Below are 21,525 nucleotides of genomic sequence, written 5' to 3'. Positions count from 1 at the left end.
TAAATCTACAACTGAGCAGCATGTCTTTAGAAGCGTATGCAAGAAAATTGGAGCTCGGTGGCTGGGGACTGAGGGAGGAGGAAGATTGCTTTTCACCACATACCCTTTTACCATGTGCATGTATTTCCTACTCACAAAATGAACAATTCAACAAAAATTCAACAAACAAAACCTTGGAGGTAACTTAGTAAAGAAAGATATTTTCTAGAAACTGGGGGCAAATAACGTTTTGAGCTGTCACTGCTTTTAGGGAAACCACGTGAGACTTGTACAATTATTCTGTAAGCCCCAGAGCCCATTGTTCTTAGCTTGATGAGCAGGTGTCCTCTACTCTTCTGCAGGTGGCTGGTGATCTTGGGCAGTGTAACCTTTCCGTCCCATACCTTCTTCCTGGCATAGGGGAAGAGAGACAGGCAAAGATCTGGATGGGGAAGCAAGAGGAGGATGTGCCCCCGGGGATAATGGCCATTTCTCACTTTAATTAAAGTCTCCCCTTGCGTCAGAGAAGGCAGACTTATTCTCAGCTGTTGACACATGAAAATCCCTTAATTAAACTCATCCTGGCTACCTGTGCCAATCATCTCAGGCTGGGGACAAGGCAGCACGCTTTAAATGATGTAGAGGAAACTTTTTTTAATGGGGGGAATAATTAGCCCTTGAAATTCACTGTCACCGAATCTCACAGAGACAAGGTAGCTTATTATAATTAAAAAAAAAGAAAAAGAAATGAAAAAGAAAAAAAAGAAAAGAAACAGAAAAGGCAAGCTTTCAGCACTATCCGGGGTAAGAATGGCCCCCACAGTGACATCTCAAGCCACAGTGAAGCTTCCCAGGTCCCTAGAGGCATATGGTAATTGTCAGAAAGGAACTTGAGGTCAAGTGGGATTTCCTCCCCCACTGAGCAAGCTCAAAAAAACCCCAGTAGACCAGAAACACTGGCGGGGTGGGGGGAGGGAGGCAGGAGTGGGGGGATATGGGAGGGGAATGCCTGCCTTCTGCACTGACAGGCTACTTTGATAGTTCTGAGCCAGAGATACTATGAGAGAAAGTAAATAGCACAACAAAACTTCTCTTTTGGCTCAGCCTTGCCAAAATAGAAGGACCTGCCAAGACTTGGTCAGCAGGCTGGGCTAACAGACCGGGCTTTCTCCGCTGTGCATGGAACTGACCGGGGCTGGACGTCCCTGAAAAGGGAAATGGACAATAACAGCCCAACTGTCCTCCCTCCAGGTCAGCAGATGTGGAGCATAGACCAAGCCTTCCTCCACTCCTCACGAGAGGCTTCTATTTTGAGGACAATGCCCTCAGTTTGAGATGAAAGTTACGGGGCTGAAGAGCAGAACTCCTAACTCCTTTACTCCAGTCTTGTGTCTTGAACTGCAGGAAGCAATGAAGGAAGACGTCGACTTTATCAAGCCTTGGGCGGAAAAATTTCCCTGTTCTTTTCCACATCCGTGTCTCTCTTTGCTCTCTTAAGAGAAGGAGGAAATTCCTGGGGTGCCTGGGTGGCTGAGTCGGTTGAGCGTCCAACTTAGGCTCAGGTCATGATCTCACGGTTCGTGAGTTCGAGCCCCGCATCGGGCTCTGTGCGGACAGCTCAGAGCCTGGAGTCCGCTTCGAATTCTCTGTCTCCCTCTCTCTCTCTGCTCCTCCCCCGCTCATGCTCTGTCTCTCTCTCTCCTTCAAAAATAAATAAAAACAGGGGTGCCTGGGTGGCTCAGTCGGTTAAGCATCCGGCTTCAGCTCAGGTCATGATCTCACAGTCCTTGAGTTCGAGCCCCGCTTCGGGCTCTGTGATGACAGCTCAGAGCCTGGAGCCTGCTTCGGATTCTGCGTCTCCCTCTCTCTCTGCCCCTTCCCATTCATGCTCTGTCCCTCTCTGTCTCAACAATAAATAAACATTAAAAAAAGAAAGAAAGAAAGAAAGAAAGAAAGAAAGAAAGAAAGAAAGAAAGGGCTCAGATCTCGCCGCCTCCACAAGGATTGGCTGGAACGAGGCAGCCCGCACTAGTGTATGGAAAACACTTAAACACTTAGACACTAGTGTAGAAAAACACTTAAAAACCCTCACCCCACACAGCTCAGAGAATGCACTGTCTGCACTAGCCCTTTAAAACAACAACAACAAAACCAGGTCTTTGATACTGTTGGGGGGCCTTCAGCCTAAGGGCCGCAGATGCCTTTTCCCTCTGGTTTGGGTGGGGAGAATGGAGGTTGCCCTTTAGCAATTGTATCGCCTTCCTTGTGTTGCGATTTGTCAAGGCTTTTACAGGATTTTGTTTCTCATGTGCTGTTGACACGCAAAAGCTTAGGTAGCATTGCACTATTGGTAAGAAGTGGCCGTGGGGTGCCTGGGTGGCTCAGTCGGTTAAGCGTCAGACTTCAGCTCAGGTCATGATCTCAGAGTGTGTGAGTTCGGGCACTGCGTGGGGCTCTGTGCTGACAGCTCAGAGCCTGGAGCCTGTTTCAGATTCTGTGTCTCCCTCTCTCTCTGCCCCTTCCCCACTCATGCTCTGTCTCTCTCTCTCTCTCTCTCTCTCTCTCTCTCTCTCTGCCAAAAATAAATAAACATTAAAAAAATTAAAAAAAAAAAAAAAAAAAAAAGAAAAGAACAATCAGGGCGCCTGGGTGGCTCAGTCGGTTAAGCATCCGACTTCGGCTCAGGTCATGATCTCACCGTTCATGAATTCGAGCCCCACATCCGGCTCTGTGCTGGCAGCTCAGAGCTTGGAGCCTGCTTCGGATTCTGTGTCTCCCTCTCTCTCCGCCCCTCCCCTGCTCATGCTCTGTCTCTCTGTGTCTCAAAAATAAATAAAACATTAGCAAAAAAATTAAAAAAAAAGAAGTGGCCGTGTGTGCTAATGTGAAGTCCGAGATTCTTCCTTGCTGAGTGAAAAAGAATAATAATTGTGAAAAAGGGTAAGACAAAGAGAGCAGCTCTAACAATGATGGAGAAAACAGTTTCATTGCTTCATGATGACTCATAGAAGGTCTCTACCTTCTATGTTAAAGCTGAGATAATTCATCATCTCCTCCACCTTGGTGTATTGGGAAGAACCGGGCTCGAAACCAAGAGACCTTGGTTTGAATTCTGACTTTGCCACTTGTATTATTGGTACAAATGACTTAACATCCCTAAGTTTTCATTTCATCATTTATAAATTTTTTTAACGTTTTAAAAAATTTATTATTGAGAGACAGACACACAGAGCGTGAGCAGGGGAGGGGCAGAGAGAGGGGGAGACACAGAATCCGCAGCAGGCTCCAGGCTCTGAGCTGTCAGCACAGAGCCCGACGCGGAGCTCGAACCCACGGACCGCGAGATCGTGACCTGAGCCGAAGTCGGACGCCCAACCGATTGAGCCACCCAGGCGCCCCTCATTTCATCATTTATAAAACGTCATTTAACATGGCTATTGACAATGATGTTGGGAGGCATGAATAAAGGAATTAAAATTCCTGTCAAAGACCACTTTCTCGTTAAGTGCTGTTGAGTCTGAATGAGAGTGTCTCTTAGTCTTACCATCATCCTTTTCCAAGTATCTACATTTGTTCTTATCAAAGGCAGTTTCTGGAGCGCCTGGGTGGCTCTGTCAGTTAAGCGTCTGACTCTTGATCTGAGCTCAGGTCTCGATCTCAGGGTTGTGAGTTCAAGCTCCATGTTGGACTCTGTGCTCGGCATGAAGCCTACTTAAAAAAAAAAAAAAAAAAAGACAGTCTCCTTTGCTAAGTTTATTTATTCTGAGAGAGAGAAAGACAGCTTCTGACTGTTAAAGGTTTGCAAGGGAAGGGAATGAATGCCCCACAGAGATGCCGAAGTAAGTTTACAAAGGGTTTCGAAATATTCAGCAGGAAAGGTCAGTGGCAGAAGAAAAGGATTATTCAGGGAGGGGGTAGCGTGTCACCCCTTATATGTGCGACTTATAAACAGTAAGGAATCAGTTACACTATAGCATTTGATACTTCTAACAAATGTTGACAAGTGCTAACCATTAATTTATTAGCATCCAAAAATGCTGCAAAATCAATCGTTTTTCTATCCACTTATAGCTTGATAGTTTTTAAATTCGTATCCATTTTAATTCATCTCACAGCGATTTCATTTTCAAATTCTAAAAAAAACGATTTCTCTCCAACACCCTCGAATACCCTTGACACAAGTGATTAACATCCCCTGTCTCTCAAAACTATTCATTTTGAACATATGTGGCTAAAAACACGAGGAACTCCTAAATAAGTTTCACTTCAGATAATACAGAAACGCAGGTGGGATTTGCAAGTTTTATGTGAAAGACCCTTCGGATTTAGCAAAGAGGGGAACGAAAAATGTGTACAGCTTTCACTTTGGCCTGACTTCCTCTGATGGCTAGTTTCCTGGCCCGGATGGCAAAGACACGAAAACACCACTGTCTGTGGGGAAAACGTTGCAAGTTTTTTCTACATACTAGCCCTGTTGCATCAAACACAGGCTCACGTCTCCCCCCAGGCTTTCTGGTGTGGCTAGGCCTCACCTTCTAGCGCCCAATTCCACATGTGTGGGCTCACGGGTTCCATCTAGTGGTCACTACTCAAATCATCCAAGATTGACAACATTTTCTAGGTGGGTGATAGGACATCCGATCCAACGTTTTGACATACGCGGAAATCTAGACGGAAAAAGTGAAGCCAAGCGTTCTCGGCACGTGGCTGGTTAGTGGTGGAACTGGAGCCACATCTCCAGCCCACTCTCTCGGCCACGTTCACTGTGTTCCCTCTCCTGTCCCTCCTCCCCTGATGTTACCCAGGTACGCGCCGTGCAATGCACTTTGACAAGATGTTACGCTCCAAGAATAGAAACATCTCGACATTCAATTGTAGTGTAAAAACAAGCAGGAAACATAAAAACGAACCTATGAAATGCTTATAAGGAGAGCAACAGAAAAGATTACATACTTCCATTGTAGATATCGTAAAGGGTAGGGTGCTTTAAAATTGAACGGTAAGATTTGTTGAATTAATGAAGGACCCAGCAGATTTCAGTGCAGGGAGAGTCAACGGAGGGGATGGAAATCCATTATCTTCTCTAACATGAAGGAGAGGGTAAGGTGGAGGAAGTTCCTAGGATAGGGCATTTCAGGAGTATGGAAATGCGTGCCAAAAAAGCATCCCATGGTAAAGAGGTTGGTTGGAACCCCTTGGCAGATATCAGGAATTTTCAAAATCATTTTTTTCTATTGTTTTACTTATTGATAGAGTTTTATAAAGTGTCCAGTGTAAGTTTTGACATATATTTACACCAAGAAAGCCATTGCCACAATCGAGATAACGAACGTATCCATCGCTCCCCCCCCCCCAAAGTTTCCTGGTGCCCCTTCGTCATCCTAACTCTTGCCTCTGGCCCCTCCCTGCTCAATCAGTGATCTGCTTTCTGTCGCTGCAGGTGAGTTGCATTTTCTAGAACATTAACACATTAAAATTTTTTATTTAGAAACGATTTCAAAGTCAGAAAAATTGTAAGAACGGCACGAAAACTTCTACACATTCTTTATCCAGATTCCTCAGTTGGTAACATTTTACCACATGTGTCTTCTCGTTCTATCCACATACTTATAGGTATTATTGTTATTATTTTTTTCTGAGCTAGTGGAGAGCAGTGCAGACAAAATGCCCCATTACCTTTTATTGCTTCAGTGTGTATTTCCTCAAAACAAGGACACTTATATAACCAGAGGGAAACCATCAAGATCAGGAAATGACTATTGCGGTAATATTACCATCTGCCAGTACATCCATGGACCCCTTTCAAATTTCAAAAGGCATTTCAATAATGTTCTTTATACTTTCAGAACCCAACCCAGGATCATGTGTTGTATTTAATCATTATGTCTTTTTTAGTCTCCCTCAATATGGAACATTTCCTCATTCTTTCCTGGTTTTTCACATCTCTGAAATTTTTTTTTTAAAGACTACAGGCTAATTGCTCTGTAGTCCCTCACTTTGGGTTTATCTGATGTTTTCTCATTATTAGATTTCAGTAATGCATTTTTGGCAGGAATTTCATGGAAGTGATGCTGTGTTTTCTCAGTTGATCGGCAATAACTTGATGTGGGTTTGTCTTGTTGCTGGTAATGTTACATCTTATCATTTGATTATGATGGTGTTGGCTAAGTTTGTCCACCCTAACTAATTAGCAAGTATTTTGTACTCATTAATTAATAAGCAGGTAAATATTTGAGGAAGCTATTTTGACACTATGTCCATATCCTCATTAAATGTTCACATACTAGTTTTGGCATCCAATAATTCTATCTAAATTAGTTATTACTGTGATGGTTGCCAACTAATGATTTCCTAATTCCATCATCTCTTCTCAATTTAATTGGCCTTTTACTATAAAGGAGAGCTTTCTCTATTTCCTTGCATTTATTTGTTCATGTTATTCATATCAGTATGAACTCGCGAATTTTGATTTTTTTCAATGGATTATAATCAGCATTGTTATTAATTTTGATGTTCAAACCATCCCAGACTGGGCCAGGAGTCCCCGTTGGGCCATGTCCTGTGCCCTTGGGGCATGTCCTCACAGTTCCCTGACTGCCTCTTTGCTTTCTGGCATGACATCCAGACTCATCCTGTGCTTTTCCGGTCTTAGCCTTGGAATCAGACATTTCTCCAAGAAGCCAGAAACTGAGATTTGGATGCCAGGATACTCATTGCAACTGGGGTGTCCTTGCTTCTAAGCCCTTCTAAGTAAGTGCACACAACTAGGAAATATGACTCAACTATCCATTGATACCTATTTCTTCATCATCTATCTCTCTCCCCATCTACCTAGACATCATGTTATCTATCTTAAAAAACCATGACTTCAAACCAATGCTTCCAATTCCAATCTGATCCTATAGTTTCTTTTTTTTTTTTTTAAGTTTATTAGAAAGAGGTGGGGGAAGGGGCAGAGAGAGAGAGGGAGAGAGGGAACCCCAAGCAGGCTCTGCACTATCAGCACAAAGCCTGATGCGGGGCTTGATCTCCAGAACCATGAGATCAGGACCTGAGCAGAAATCAAGAGTCGATTGCTTAACCGACTGAGCCACCCAGACGCCCCCCAATCCTACAGTTCCTTGTTTTCGTGCGTGTGCCATCTTTCTCCGGCAGTGAGAAACTCTCTCCTGTCCTCCATCTATTTACTTACTTGCGTGAAACTGATCTCCCAGCTGTCCCCGCCTTGCCCTGCAACCCAACCTTGAAAAAGGGAAGGTGAAACTGGAAATGATTTCTTTCTTCTTCCCCATTTCCTACACGCACATTATGTTTTTTCTTTTCCATAATGCCCCAGTCCGATCTCTCCCCTCAGCTCCACCCCCACTGCGAGCAGCCCAGATGGTCTTTCATAACACAGTGCGATGGTTATTCCTCTCCTTTAAACTCTCCAAGGACTCCTCATGGCCCCCGGGGGTGGAGTAAAACCCTCTTAACCCCCTGCGACCGGCCCCCGTCTGCACCTTCCTTGTTAGGTTTGCCTCTCCTTCCCTTGTGCCTTCAGGAGAAATGAACGTGTGCAGTTGTCTGCATATACCCTGTTCCATCACTACTGTTTCTGCATCATGCTCCCGTGATTCAGCGACTTCTCCGGAACTTCCTCTTACAAACCTTGCCTCAGTGTTTCTGCCTCTAAGAAACTTTTCTCGACACCTTTATTAACAGTTACCTACTCCTTTCTGCTAGTCCTGCTCCTTGTATACACCTTTCTGATTGCCTGTGTCACTATTTGTTTACGTGCCCGTCTCCTGTACCAGAGAACCAAATCAGAAGGCAGGAAGAGACTTCTCTGCCATCGTAGTTCTGGGATCTAGCCTGGTTTCTGCCATGAGCTAGATACTTAGTAAATGATGTGGCAAAGAAGAATTTAGGGGGAAGGTGCTTTCTTGTCTTTCAGAGGCGTGACTCCAGTCTCTGCCTCCATCGTCACAAGGTATTCTTCCTTTGGGTCTGTGTCTCTCTCTTTGAAAAGACACCAGTCATATTGGATTTAAGGCCCACCATAATCCAGTATGACGTCATCGTAACTTGAATATCTGTGAAGACCCCTTTTCCAAATAAAGTCGCAGTCCCAGGCTCCAGGTGGACAAGAAGTTTGGGAGATACTATTCAACCCAGTATGCATACCCTTTAACGGGGAGGTGGCGGTCAGCACCCGTTCACTCAGGGTGCCTCTCTCTCTCATGTCACACGTCAGGCCTACCCTGGGCCACCAGAGGGCCTTCAGAACTTCATGGCCTTAATCATCCCATTCTAGCTTCTCGTACAGAAGAGGACACTCGGAGAACCAGTTTTTGAGAGTCACTCGTCAATGATTTAATACTATCAAAAACTACGAAAAGAATTTTCTTTCAAATGAGCACTTCGAGGAGAATCGAAATGCCACGGACACCCAGCATTGAGTGTTTTAGGAGCAGTGTAAGAAAGGGATTAGACATGGTTTTAGAGAATGTGGTAACTGTGAGCCCAGATGAGAAGCTCTTTAGGCAACTGGATAAATTCATATTCCTAAAGAATTAGTTCAGAGACCAGGGTTGAACGTATTTATAAACTAGCCAGCCAGCATTCCCCTGAGATCTGAAGTCATTGAATAAATGGTGATCTGAAATCAGCATGGATTCCCCCTTGGCCTTGCAGACAGTCCAATGACCAAAAGATTGGTCCAGCTGAATCCTCTTAGGGTGTTTTTTTTTTTTTTTTTTTTTTTTTTTTTCCTCCTGTGGGCATTTTCATCCCTAAATCCCAGATTATGGCTTTTAGCAACTCAGGCTGCTGCTTTCAGAGGCAGAAATCTGGGGGCGCCTGGGTGGCTCATCAGTTAACTGTCTGACACTTGGTTTTGGCTCAGGTCATCATCTCATGGTTCGTGGGTTCGAGCCCTGCATGGAGCCCTGTGCTGACAGTGGGGGGCCTGACTGAATCCTCCCTCTCTCTCTCTCTCCCTCTGTCTCTCCTCCGTTCTTTCTCTCTCTCCAAATAAATAACTAAACTTGAAAAAAAGAGACAGAAATCTGTTCCTGACTAGTAAGAAGGCTGTAAAGGACCAAACAGGGAGAGGTGGGGGGAGGTTAGTGGTCCAGATTTACCAAATTCTGCGGCTCTGTCCCTACTCAGCCCCCTTCCCTGCAACTTGGTGGCTGCCCAGCAGCCTACCCTTCTCTGCCACTTATTGCTACCATGAACACAGGAAATGCGGGTGGGTGCCTTCTGATTTCTGACCGAGAATGTGGAAAGTGATGTTGCAGGTGTCAAAAGTAGAGAACTTCCTAAGCCACGGGAGAAGCTGCATTCCCAAGGCATTTGCTGACTGGATTCCGGAAGCAGCGGGCGCAGTAATGGCAGCAGTGGCTCCCCACAAACATCCAGGCAAGTGTTAGTCTGTGCAACGTTACCGCCATTGTCCCATGAATACTTTTCCAAACAAGGCTGGAGGCAGGTGGCTCCCTGCCAAGGGCACTGAGCTGCAGGGAGAGGAAAGGTAGGAAGCTGTGCTTTGTGTACTGCTTGCTTATCAAGAGTCATGCTGTTTCCTGTGTTAAGGGAGTCGTGTGGTCCCCGTGGGGCACTAGGAAGCCTTGGATGGGGCCGTGTAATCTTACTTCTTGCCCCTCATCGAGTTCATGCTAGCTCTGTTCATTTCATTATTCATTTCTTGTGTTTTTACTGTGTTCCGGACGGTGTGCTTAATCCTACAGGGCTCATACAGGGGTAAGGCTGCCTTTGTCCTGACCGTGCTCACATCCGCGGCGCGGCTGGGATGGAGGTGGACCAAGCACCCACCCCCTAGACATGCTGAGCAGACACTTGGGCAACTGGAAACGCAGAGAAACCAAGTTTGGTTTAAAAAAAAAAAAATGATACGTTTCCTTCCCCAAGCATAAAATCTTTAATTGTAGGAAGCGCACAGGTTATTGTTTAATTTTTAGGACAAATTGTGTAATTTGCAGGTTTTAAGCTGGCCCTGTAGGGGGTGTGAAAAATATGGACGCAGTCAACTTCCACTGATCTAATGTGATCAACAGCATGAGGGCGTGCCAAAGGGCCAATGTATTGAGAGCCAGCGGGATCCTGAAAGGTCTTAATGGAGGAGGTGCTGATTGAAGTGGACTTTGATGGACAGGTCGGTGGCGGGCGGAATGGGGAGGATGCGCCAGGCCAAGGGGACTATTTTGGGAGCGGAGAGGCATGATGGGGAGTTGAGTTTCCCTTTATGCACACAGCAGGTCAAGGATCTCAGGACCCAGGCTGGACTAGTTCTGTTGCAGCAGGAAGAGTTCCCTAGACCTCCTTTCCTCTTTTCAGTCTCAGGCACTGTTTCCAACAGGAAAGTCTGGAGAGACCGCTTTCCTTTCCAAAGGGCAGTCTGCCCAGGGGCAAAGGCGGGCTTGCCAGCCTGTACCTGCCGCTGTTCGGGGAGACGAAAACCACTGTAGAGCTTTCTTGTTTGAAGTGCCGCGTGCTCAGCTCGGCTGTCAGTGTTCCTAGACTGCTTCTGTGGACTTAGAGCTGACCTTTAGAGGATGACATTTGAGCACGCAGAGCCGAGCTTCCTGTGCAAACTACAATGGGTTCGTGACTGTGTCCAGAGCTACAGACATTCCTATTTGTCCGTGAGTTGCATGACTAATGCGCTTGGCCTCGTTAAGAATGAAGTGGGCACATGAGAACGTTTTCAAGGACATCAGCTGGTGCTGCTTGGACAGAGGAGAGCCACTAGTGAAAACACCCCAAGGCTTCTTCCTGGTGCAGGGCAGACCCTGGTTGTAAGTACGCCCTCGCCCTCAGCACTGCAGCACTTCACGCACAGGGGTGCAGATACACACCACCTGACCCAGCTCCCCGTGTGGGGCTGCTCTCCTTTCTCCTGGAGAATCCCTGTCTCCCCCTTTGTGCCCTCACATGTTACTGAAGCTTTCACGCGCATTTTATTCACAAGGTGACGAGGGCTTCTTCCCATCCAAATTCATTTCCTCTTTGCTCTCGTTCCTTCTGCCCTGTTTCCGCGAAGGGTGAAAGCCAGTATTATCAACAGAAGGAAATTTATAGGAATTTGAAGGGTTCAGTTATAAGAGCCCGGTGACCTGCTGAGAGAGGTTCTGTGCAGAAAAAGAGGGCTGGTATGTGTAAACAGCTGGTAACAAACTTCACAGAGCAGTTTAAAGGTGAAGATGAATAGTGTTACTTCTCAAGGAGTTCAAAGATAGAACAATTGCAAGTTTTAAAACATATATTTAAACCATGTATCCGTCTTGGGAACTTGGAAACATAGTTTTGCAAAAGAACTCTGGTGGCCAGTTAGGACAGGAAGAAAAGTGTCAGATGTTAAAAACTGTTAACTGGTCGTGGACCAACATACGTTGCGTTGTGGGGGGAGGGTGTTTTTACATTTGCATTTACACGGTATTGCTTATCTCCATGCCCCCTTTGAATTTGCACATTTACTTTGGATTAATATAAGCTTTTCCAGCACATCGTTGTTGTTTGTGAATGCAAAGACTAGGGAAGATAAGCTGATTTGGTAGTAAGGAGCCAACTGGGGCGCCTGGGTGGCTCAGTCGGTTGGGGGGCTGACTTCAGCTCAGGTCATGATCTCCTGGTCTGTGAGGTCGAGCCCCGTGTTCGGGCTCTGTCCTGAGCACTCAGAGCCTGGAGTCTGCTTCCGATTCTGTGTCTCCCTCTCTCTCTGCCTCTTCCCTGCTTGCTCTCTCTCTCAAAAATAATAAACAAACAAACAAAAAAGAAGCCAACTGCGTGACCATGGCAATTTAGTTGACTTCTCTCAAAACATCTTTCCTTACTTTTAAAATGAGGACTTTGGACTAAGCATCTTTCCATCTTTAACAATCTGAGATTAACAGAGAGAACGCTATATAGAAGAGTAAATACAGTAGACCCTGGAACACATATGTTTGAACTACACAGGTCTACTTACATGCGATTTTTTTTCAATAAATACAGTACAGTACTGTAAATGTATTTTCTCTTCCTTATGATTTTAATGACATTTTTTTCCTGTAGCTTACTTCATTGTAAGAATTTAGTATTTAATACCTGTAACATACAAAATACAACAAAACCTTGGTTTGCGAGCATAATTTGTTCCGAAAACATGCTTGTAATCCAAAGCACTCGTATATCAAAGCGAATTTCAAGAACCATTGGTTCAGTGGTGATCACGTGACAGTCGGCATCATGTACTACTCGTATTGCAAGACATCGCTCGTTTATCAGGTTAAAATTTATTTAAAATGCTTGCTCGTCTTGTGGAACACTTGTAGAACACGTTACTAGCAATCCAAGGTTTTGCTATGTGTTAATCGGCTGTTTATCAGTAAGGTTTCTGGTCAACAGGCTATTAGGGAGTCAAAAGTTATTCACAGATTTTGGACTGCACATGGGGTTGGTGCTCCTAACTCCCACGTTGTTCAAGGGTCAACTATACTGTCTTAGGACCCGCTATTGGCTTTGATCCTCACAGCTGTGTGAGCTGAATAAGGTAATTTCTTTCCCCTTGACCCCACTTCATCTGTGAAATTACAAGATTGGCCTCTATATTCTTTGTTGCCCCTTCTGCTGTAATGTTTTGTAATTTTCCTCAGTCAGGGTAGAAGTCTCACCTTCCCTTTCTGTGCATTCTACTCCTGCCTTGTGGGGAAAGGAGAGGAAGCTGAGAGAGGCCTGATATTAGTTACCATTAATTTTTCCTTTCATTTCATTAATCTCTCTCTGTTTTGTCCTGTCTCTTTCCCATCCTCCCCCTCTCCCTCCCTCCCCTAATTTCTCTCCTACTGTTCTTCCAGTTGAGTTTCCGCATAGCTGACTTTGCAGACCTAGCTTTCCACAGCAAATCCTGCAACCTGGATGTGGGTGGGGAGAAGGGGGTGAAATCCTTAGATCTTTGCTTTGTTTGTTTTTAAAGACAGTTTCCACAAGCCCTGTGATATGTGGGTAATTAGGCACTCTAGGCTGTCAACACTTTGAGTCCTGTACTGCCTAGCAATAGGTTTGGCTGAGAGTGATACACAAAGCCTAAAGTGGTAATGGTTTTCAGAACTAGAAGTTTATTTCTTCCTCAGGCAATAGTCCAGGGTTTGCAGCTCATGGCCGAGGTGGCAGCCACAAGCCGTGAAGTCTTTAGGATCCCACGCTCCTTTGGCCCCCATGACCCACCATCCCCGGAATATAGCTCTTGACCTCTTGATCCAGGCCCGATAACATGAATGAAAGGTGAAGAAGGGGCCTGGAAACTGCCACCCTGTGCTTATGCTTGCATCCCATTGGGCGGACATCAGCCAAATGGCCATACCTAGCTGCAAGGGAGGCTGGGAATTGAAGCTTCCTTTCCAGACAGCCATGTAACCAGGCAAAAATTGAGGACTCCATTATCTTGGGAGGGGGAAAATGGGTATTAGGTCCTGGCCACTCCCTCTATAGGCAGTGTCATCACCCAGTATATCTAAGCCATTCATGCATTTACTCATCTACACACATTTTTGGAGTGCCTGCTCTGTGGTGGGCAGTTGATTAGGTGAGGGAACGAGAAAGATAGACAAGGTCCTTTCCCCGAGAAGTCTGCAGTCCAGCGGGCAAAGCAGACATGTGGACAACTGCTCTGAATTGTTATAGAAGCACTTATAGACACTTAAACTGTGTAAAGTGGTACAGAAAATACTAGGCATGGGTGTAGAAAAGACATAGTTAATTCTAGCTTCAAAAACAGACGGAGGAGGGGTAAGGAAATGCTTCAGAAAGAAAGTCTCCATTAAACTGAGTGTTTAAAGTTCAATTCCTTGGAGGAAGGGAACAAGGCAGCATCTCTACCTTTTTTTCTTGCATTTTTACTTCCTTTACCGTGACTAATATGTTTTGCTTGTAACCACCTGTATGGAAAATAGAACAACTTGGCTCTTGTCCTATTAAAAATGTCACATCCTTGGCTAAGCTCAAGTTACCAACTTGCGTATTCAGACACGTGGCAATTCCTGTGACTCGGCCTCTTAAGAAAACGAGACCAAATAGTTACCAAAGACCATCCACTGCAAAAATACCCAAACCTTAATCCTAGGTAAAGGTTATAGAACATGGCACAACGTAAACCTTGGTGGTAGGGGTGGGGGTGGGGGGTCTGTAGAAGAGGTAAAACAATTGCTTTCACATGGAGAAATTACTGGGTTCTATACAAATGCAATTGTAAGCACGATGATGGACTGTGGCTTCACATGTGCTCGATTGTTGAGCCATTTACTGGTCAACTAGTAACAATCAGTTTAAAGAGTTTTTTTGTTCCTAGTTATGATAAGGGGAGTAAAGGCTGAAACTGAGATATTATGTGCATAAAGCTTGATGGTTAGGAGAATATGATTTATCATCCACAGTGTAAAATTTTGAAAGATTAAAAATATGTTCATTTCATCATAAATACTTAAGACTGCTTCAATTCTTTCAGTTAGACCCGCCAAGTTGAACTTCCCAAGTTCAACTTACAAATTCTCCTTCCTCATGAATCTTTGTTGACTGACCAAGTCAGCAGAAGATTCTCCATTTTTTCTGAAGTTTCAAAATATGCATTTTTCTATGTAAGAAACCTATCTTAAGCCTCCTTATGTATTATTTCTACTTTACAATTTTAAATTCTTTGGAGAACGTTTTTACAAGTATAAAATTCAATTTTATAAATATGTATTCATTACCTAATCACGCAAGAGAAACTACATGAAGCAGAGGTCTATACATTTTTCCAATGAAGGGCCAGAGAGGAAATATTTGAAAATTTGCCCACCCCATACCACCTCTGTTGCTTATTCATCTCTCTTTATATTATTTTTCTAACAACCATTAAAAATGTTAAAAACCGGGGCACCTGGGCGGCTCAGCAGGTTAAGCAACTGACTCTTGGTTTCGGCTCAGGTCATGATATCACGAACTCATGGTTTGTGGGTTCGAGCCCCACATCAGGCTCAGCGCTGCTTGGGATTCTTTCTTTCTTCTCTCTGCACCTCCCCTGCTCTCTCTCTCTCTCTCTCTCTCTCTCAAAGTAAATAAATAAACATTAAAAAAATGTAAAAAAAAAACCCCATTCTTAGCTGGACCATATAAAAACAGGCTTCATTTGACCTGTGGGCCTTTTTTGCCAACCTCTGAAAAGCTTGATTTGAAAATCTTACATGTGTATAGGGGTGCCTGGTTGGCTCAGTTGGAGGGTGGGACTCTTGATCGTGGGGTGGTGGGTTTGAGCCCCTTGCTGGGTATAGAGATTGCTTAAAAAAATAAAATCTTAAAAAAAAGAGAAAGTCTTACATTCCTAAAAATAACTATAATACAAAGCAGATATGTCAATGCTATTTAAGAGATGTACAAAAATGTGTGGCTACGTAGAATTTGGTCCTTTTCCAGCAATGGCATCATTTACCACACAAGTATGAAGAATCACCCTCAGTACAACGCTCCTTCTGTTTCTCATCCCTTGTATTTTACCTGTCCTCAAGTTCCGTCCATTTTATCTCCTAAATATCTTCCTAACTGGTCTGCTTCTCTCTACGCCACCGCCCACTCCTATAAGATCATCAGCATCCAAGGCTTGGAATACAAAATTCCTAACTAGCGCCTCTAAACCCATCCTCATCTCTTTTGCTACCCTACTAAGGAGATATTGCATCTGCTTCCTATTTCTCTTCCCCTTCCTTCTCTTTTCCCCCTCCTCTCACTTCTTTTCATCTTCCTTTCCTGTGGCTTCTTGAACAACTCAATCCTAAGCCACCTATTGTGTAGGAGGAGGTGGGGAGCTTCCGTGGCCCAGTATGTGTGTGTCCGAGCCTGTGTCGGGGGCAGACTGTCCATGTGGGGCAAGAATGCATCCTGATGCAGGGTGTCAAGCTAAGGAAGACACTCCAGGGCAGGGTGGCCTGGAAGGGGGTGCAGGGCTGGAGCAGGAAGGGGCGGCAGTGAATATGGAAGACGAAGTATAAAAGCTGGGGCTGATCAAATAGGTAAATATGTTGTAAGGAGACTGGATACCAATCTGAGAAGGAAATGATGATACAGAGGGAAATGTGAAATCATTCCAGGGTACCTGGGTGGCTCAGTCGGTTAAGCGGCCGACTTCGGCTCAGGTCATGATCTCACGGTCCGTGAGTTCGAGCCCTGCGTCGGGCTCTGTGCTGACAGCTCAGAGCCTGGAGCCTGCTTCAGATTCTGTGTCTCCCTCTGTCTGACCCTCCCCCGTTCATGCTTTGTCTCTCTCTGTCTCAAAAATAAACGTTAAAAAAAAATTTTTTTTTTTTTTTTTTTTAAAAAGAAATCATTCCAGTGATCCATGGTGGTAGATGGAGTTTGGAGGTACCAGTAAATTCCTGGTTCAGTAGGTAAGTAGTTAGATAGATATAGGTAGAGATGTAAATGTGATTATGTGTCTGGTTTTGTGTCTAGGCGTATGCGTGTGCTCCTTGGCTCTGTCCAGCGACATGGCCTGATAGCTGCAACAGTCCCGCAGCCACGAGCCCATCTCACGTCCAGATCTTCACTTCTAAGTACTACTTTCATGTGAAAGACACCAGGACTCCGCAAAGTACTGGCCGAATCCCGGACTAGGTAGAGAAAACACAAGATGGGCCTACGACATCTCGTGGTGCCCCCGAATAAGGCAATATTCAAAGCAAACAATAACAATAACCAAGCCAGCAACAACGAAAGCTATGAATAAATGGAAAAAGCTCATGAAGCCAGCTTGAACGGGCACCCGTGCTTTTAGGAAGGCGCCAGGTGCTTCTGACACGAGTGTGGTCTGTGGACTTCGCTTGAAAAACCGCACGTCCAGCCTCTGAGTACCTCTTTTATCTCCTGTCCCATTTTTCTTCGTTTCCTTCCTTTGTGCTGCCTGGGCTACCGTGGTTCTATGTTGGCTGACCTGCTTTCAGATGATTAGGAAAGTCAACAGTGACCTGTTTGCAGAGTATTTTTAATAGAGTGGAATTCTGTGAAAAACAGAATGCAGTGGACTGAAGAACGGACAGGGTCAGAAGCAGTTGGAGAGTTTGTTCTCGAAACGAGAGGAGGGAAAGAAAATACGTGCAAACACACTGGGAAGGTTTGAGGTGGAAGGGTGAGACCTTCCGGGACTAGGAGCTGGAAGGGCCCACATGATCGAGAATGGAGACGGTAGTGGGAATCCCGCCATAAGAGACAACATGGATGGATCTGGAAGGCGTTATGCTAAGAGGAAGAAGTCCAAGAAAGACAAGTACCGTATGAGCTCATTTACATGTGGAATCTTAAAAAAAAAGAACCCCAACTCATAGAAACAGATTGGTGGTTGCCTGGGTGAAGGTCGGTGGGGAAGGAGAATGGGCAAAATGGACAAAATCGGTCAAAAGGTACAAATTTCAATAGTAATGTGGAGCACCTGGGTGGCCCAGTCGGTTAAGCATCCAACTCTTGATTTCAGCTCAGGTCAGGATCTTACAGTTTGTGAGTTCGAGCCCTGTGTCAAGCTCTGGGCTGTAGCACAGAGCCTTCTTGGGCTTCTCTCTCCCTCTTTCTCTGCCTCTCTCTCTCTGCCTCTCTCAAGGTAAGTAAATAAACACTAAAAAAAAAAAAAAAAATAAGAGCCAGAAAAAATAGATGAAGGGGCGGGGTCAACAATAAAAAGAGACCTAGGAAATATATCAATTCGTCACAAAGTTTGGGACTTATTTTGATCACAATTCAAACAGATAAATGGGTAACCTTTTAGGAGAATCAGAGAAATGTGAACATTTCTGCTTAATGAAGCTAAGCAATTATTAATGTTTTAGGTGAGATAGAGATCAAATAGACTCTATTCTGTTTCATTGATCTGGATGCCTACATTTATTGTCAGTATTATGCTGTATCAGTTACTGTAGCTTCATTTGATTTAACAGCAAACACAAAAAATTTAAGTCCCTCAAGTTTTAAATAAGGTACGAAACACAGAAACTACAAAAGAAAAAATAAGAGCTAAACTGGATTTCAGCAAAATAAAAACTTCTGTCCTTTGAACACCACGTTAAGAAGCTGAAAAGATAAGTCACCGATGGGGAGAGAATATTTGCAAAACACAGGTCTTAAACATGAAAAAGGCTGCTGTCCAGAAGATAGGAACAAGGCCTACCACTTAATAATAAGACAAACAATCCAGTTTAAACATGGGGAAAAGGTTTGAACAGACCCTGAGATAAAGGTGATGACTAAGTCCATGAAAAGACACTCCACATTTTTAGTCACTGAGGAAATGAAAGTTTGAGCCACAATGAAATACCAAGACATACTGACCAGTGTGACAAGGATTAAGAAGAGACACAATAGCAGGGTGCCTGGGTGGCTCAGTCGGTTGAGCGTCCAACTTCAGCTCAGGTCACGAACTCACAGTTCGTGAGTTCGAGCCCCGTGTCGGGCTCTGTGCTGACAGCTCAGAGCCTGGAGCCTGCTTTGGATTCTGTGCCTCCCTCTCTCTCTGCCCCTTCCCTGCTCATGCTCTGTCTCTCCCTGTCTCAAAAATAAATAAAAACATTAAAAATTTCTTTTAAAAAAGAAGAGAGATAGTAGTCAGCACTGTTGGGGAGGAGGAAGGACTGGAGCCCTTATGAACTTCTGGCACGAATACAAAATGGTAGAGCCGCTTGGGAAAAATGGTTTTGTGGTTATTTATAAAATTAAACGTAAAACTTCCATATGACCCATCAACCCCATTCTCAAAGGAAATGAAACTGTTTACGACATCATTCGTTCATAAGAGCCACAAACCAGGAACAATCCAAATGTCCATCAGCTGGTCAGAGTATAGACAAACTGTGGTCCATCCATTCGCTGGCATACTTTACTAATAAAAAGGAGCAAACTACAGATCCCTGCAACAACATGGATAAACCGCAAGAGCATTTTGTTAAGTCAGAGCGGTCAGACCCCAAAGAGTAAGCACTATGATCCCATTCATGTGACATTCTGGAAAAGGCAAAACTCTAACACCAGAAATCAGATAATGGGAGCGAGGAGTTGGGAGTAAGGGGTAGGGATTAATTTTTAAGACAAGGGAACTCTTTGGGGTGATACAAATTGTATCTTAATTGTGATGGCGTTGGAACAACCCGTATTCAAGTGTCAAAATCTCATCAGGCTATCCTCTTTAAAAAGGTAAATGTTATTGTATGTAAATTATAACTCAAGAAACTCACTTTAAAAGATAATGAACAAAATGGAACCGAGCACAGCTGTTCTATATCCTCCAGTAACCTTACTAGGACAATTTCTGTGCTAATTGTTTTTCATATGGCTTCAAATTATTCACGTCTGCCTTTTGTGTTTCATTGAGGCCACAGCTATAGATTTACTTGGTGAGGAAAGAGAAGCAGGAAGGAAAAATGAGAAACATTCTCAGACTGGATACTTGGGATTAAAACCTGAAAACAGTTTTCGCAGAAAAGGAGTCTGACCTGTTGAACAACCTACATGTGGGTGAAATGTATGAGGGTCCCACCCACTGTTGACTAAATAAATGAAGTAGAAATGTTCCAGCTGGCTGTGAAGGCCACTGTATATACTGTTTCACATTCTACAGAGAGTACTAGACACAAGTAGCTGTAATAAATTGTAAATCGTAAAGCAGTGACTTCTTAACAGGAGACGCTTTATCTGTAACCTTCAGCTCTCCTTCAGGGCTCTGTCTTCTTTTCATTTCGGATAGGAAAATGCACAACGTGAGACCTTGGGGGTGTCATGGTATGTTTCCTCTAACAGAGCGGGCCCCCCAAGAAAAGAATGTTCAACACAAAGGAATTTCCAGTTGCTGATCGCTTGTCACTTCAGTGAGGGAGGAATGGCCTGACCAGGATCCCTACTGATGCCTTGAATCAGGTTATCCAGGCCTCGCCTACAGGAAATTTTGCGTTTCCATCCAGTAAATGCTTGTTAAGTGTCAGAGCTTACAAAAGATGGGTGAAGAAACACGGATGGTCCGGAATATGCCTCATCTACTAGCTCTGATCATGGGCACTGTGATTTGATAGCTTTCGTTGTAGCCCTGGGGTTGGTTAATGGGTTTGGTTAATTTGGGGTCTGTGCTCCTATGTTAATTTAAGCCTCTGCCCTCAGTCTCCGACTTCATACTCTCCTCTGGTGATGGGATTCTCTTCCACAGCTTCATCTACCACCAAAATGCTGACAATTATCAAACTCCGTCCTGAGTCAAGAACCATGCATCTGACCGAGGCCTGGCACCTCCAGGGGAAAGTCCCACAGACCCGAGCGTACCATGTGTGATTGCCGTCATATTCCTTATCTGAGTGATGGCTCAGAGATCAACCCTGTTACGAGCGTCAGAAAATTGCGATGCATTTATCTCTCTCCCCTTTCTTTAGCCCTTATATTTAATCAGACTCTGAAACCTGGAAAGTCTAACTCCCTTCGTATTTTTAAAACATTTCGTTCCATCCTCAGTATATGGCCTTCTTCCGGGCTGCTATTATCTCTTACTCAGATGACTGAGCCACTCTTCTACCTAATCTACCTGCCTGTGCTGGACATTTGCCTTTTTTTCTTTTTTCTTTTTTTCTTTTTTTGTCTTTCCAGAACCTAGCTCCTCGATTCCTATTTTGGGGATCTTCTGGTTGTCTCCCAATATGCATTCCCCTCCTCCATAGGAACAGAATCTTAACTATCTGGCCACACAGAATCCTGACTTACACGTGTCAATTTTTTTTTTCAGTGCTGTGTGGCTGTGTCACCGTGTTCCGGAAGATGGCTTGTAAGGAGAAGTGAGATACGCAACTTCCAAGTTGGGCCCTGAAAAGAAAGTAGCGTGACATCTCACTTCATTTTCCTTCTTCCTGTGGCTGGAATGGAAAAGTGATGGTGGGAACTTGGGCAGCTCTTTTGGACCACAAACAGAAAGCAGGCGGGTGGGGGCACCTGGGGGCCTCAATGGGTTAGGCCTCGACTTCAGCCTCGGGTCATGATTTCACGGTTTGTGAGTTCGGGCCCCACGTTGGGCTCTGGTGCTGACAGCTCAGAGCCTGGAACCTGCTTCAGATTCTGTGTCGTCCTCTCTCTCTCTCTCTCTCTCTGCCCCTCCCCTGCTCATGCTCTGTCTCTCTCTCTCACTCTTAAAAATAATAAACAAACATTTAAAAAAATTAAAAAAAAAAAAGGAAGAAAGAAAGAAAGAAAGAAAGAAAGAAAGAAAAGAAACTGGGAAGTCGGATCGTGGAGTCAAAATACGGAGGGAGGTTGGGCCCAAAGTGGCTTCCTGGAGGAATGCCGTCAAACTAGTTTGGGGCTTAACACAAGGGAACAATAACATCAGCCTTTTTTGAGTTGTGTGAACTCTGATCTTTGTTACTGCAGCCAAACATGCACCCTAACTTCATAGTGTTTATGAAGTCAGGGACCAGTTAGCCCCCCGTAGCTACCTAGTATCCCCGGCGCCGGCAGATGGCGGAGGGCTGACAGATCCCGCACTCGCACTGGGTGGTCAGGCCCAGTTCAGCACAGCAGTGG

General features: G+C 44.6%; 1 long non-coding RNA gene across 1 annotated transcript; it reads left to right on the top strand.

The window, feature by feature from the left end:
- The first annotated feature begins 10,451 nt into the window (after positions 1–10,451).
- LOC132694709 (uncharacterized) lies at positions 10,452–21,175 on the top strand. Its single transcript, XR_009617448.3, has 3 exons — positions 10,452–10,781; positions 16,313–16,379; positions 20,735–21,175. It is a non-coding gene; the product is annotated as an uncharacterized LOC132694709 (long non-coding RNA).
- Positions 21,176–21,525: the final 350 nt, after the last annotated feature.

The sequence above is a fragment of the Panthera onca genome, chromosome B4 (assembly GCF_046562875.1).
Source record: "Panthera onca isolate mPanOnc1 chromosome B4, mPanOnc1 haplotype 2, whole genome shotgun sequence".
NCBI lineage: Eukaryota > Metazoa > Chordata > Mammalia > Carnivora > Felidae > Panthera > Panthera onca.
Note: the sequence above shows the minus strand (reverse complement) of the source record. Positions and strands in the feature narration are given on the sequence as shown.